The 1,608-nt window shown below is 43.2% G+C and overlaps 1 pseudogene; it reads right to left on the bottom strand.

The window, feature by feature from the left end:
- Positions 1 to 483: 483 nt before the first annotated feature.
- Positions 484 to 746, bottom strand: LOC112321167 (cytochrome c oxidase subunit 6B1 pseudogene; annotated as a pseudogene).
- Between the last annotated feature and the right edge of the window lie 862 nt (positions 747 to 1,608).

Below are 1,608 nucleotides of genomic sequence, written 5' to 3' on the forward strand. Positions count from 1 at the left end.
GACTCACTTCGTCTGGAGCCCCTAATGTCCTCTTTCACTTTGTAGAATTGCTGTTCTGGAGGAATACTCTGTGCTAGGCGATATTCCAAGTCTAGCACAATGTGCTCATGGGCATTGCTGGTGGTGGCTTAGATAGTCCAGGTTCTATCTTCTGCCATACTTTGCACCTCAGATTTCATCTTCTTATTTTTATTCCTGCTTATTTTACTCTTCCAACCCCATGGCTTTCTTCCCTAATCTAAATCAGTGGCTTCTGCAAATCTGTATCTTCTGAGGAAAGACAATTCAGTTTTAAAGGAGTTTTACGAGAAAGATATTTTTCTTTTCATTGCCCTCCATTTCTACTTTAAAAAAATTTACTTCTACTAGTATGTATTATTAGTTAAGCTATGATTCAGGATCCCAAGGTGGGATGTACCCAGGTACCCCTTCATATCCCTGGGAGAAGGATGGCAGACAGAGGACAAAGGGGATGTAGCCAGTTCAGATCCTCCCAGGCAATATGCCTTCTGCCAGGTGCTCGTCCCTGGCTGACACCTGGGATATGGGACAGAGGGACTTGTACACATGCCAGTACCATTTGCACATGGAGACATCACCCCCTTTAGCAGTCACTGCCTTTTCTCACAGCAGTGGAATTCCAGGCAGGTCTGCCTGTAGTTCCTGGTCTGGTTCCGGTTGGGGAAGTGGCTATCAAAAGGGGCAGTCTTGAAGTTCTTGATTTTGGTCTTGATGTCTTTGGCCATGTTGCTGACTCCTAAAGACGCCCCTGAAGCCACTCACTGCTCACTGTGACCCTCAGCAAAGACGCCCCCGTCTCCTCCATCTCTACTTCTGATTCTAGTTGCCAGTGCATTTGAACCCTGCTTGAGGGTGTGATGCAGCTAAAGGTTTCCTAAGCAGGAGGGGTAAGAGCTTCACATCATCTGTAGATGGCCTAAGCTACTGAACTTCTCAGAGGGAACCACCTCAATCCCTAGAGTTTCCTTTCTAAACTGCCTCCAACTCCACATCAAGGTGTCTCTACCTCCTTTAAGGATCAGTAACTCAATAAGCTCATCTCATGTAGTAACCATTCTCAAAGCCTTTTCTCCATAGGCTGAGCAATTTTGTAGTTTTCTTAGTTTTCTGAGATGTAGAAAGCTTGAGAAGAGGTGCCCAGAGTCACTCTGGGACAGATATAAGGGCCTAGGGTAGACTTGGAGACAGGTGTCCTGAACTGAAAGGATATACCAGAATAAAAAGAAAAGTTTTGTTCATCATAGCATGCTCCCTGAACAAAGCCTTTTTTCCTGGGAACTAGATCTACCAGAATCCATCTCATCATGTTCTCACTGTTTGTTGTATCTTTTGAAGACAAAGCTTTTCTTTGAGAAAGACCTCTTTATCTCTGGCATCAGAATTTCTGTTGTATTTGCAAGGGGCCCTGTGGCTCAGTCTTAATTACTAAGTGTGTTTTTGTTACTTTAAGTTATTGTTAATTTTTACTTCTAGGTGAAAAACTATGTTGTGGCTAGTTATATAATTCCGAGAGTAAAGCTCTAGATATAAATAACTACCTTGCTTTTTCCTGTTTGTATAACTTCAGTAATCTATTCTTTGGCCAAG

This window comes from Desmodus rotundus, chromosome 1, assembly GCF_022682495.2.
Source record: "Desmodus rotundus isolate HL8 chromosome 1, HLdesRot8A.1, whole genome shotgun sequence".
In the NCBI taxonomy this organism is placed as follows: Eukaryota; Metazoa; Chordata; class Mammalia; order Chiroptera; family Phyllostomidae; genus Desmodus; species Desmodus rotundus.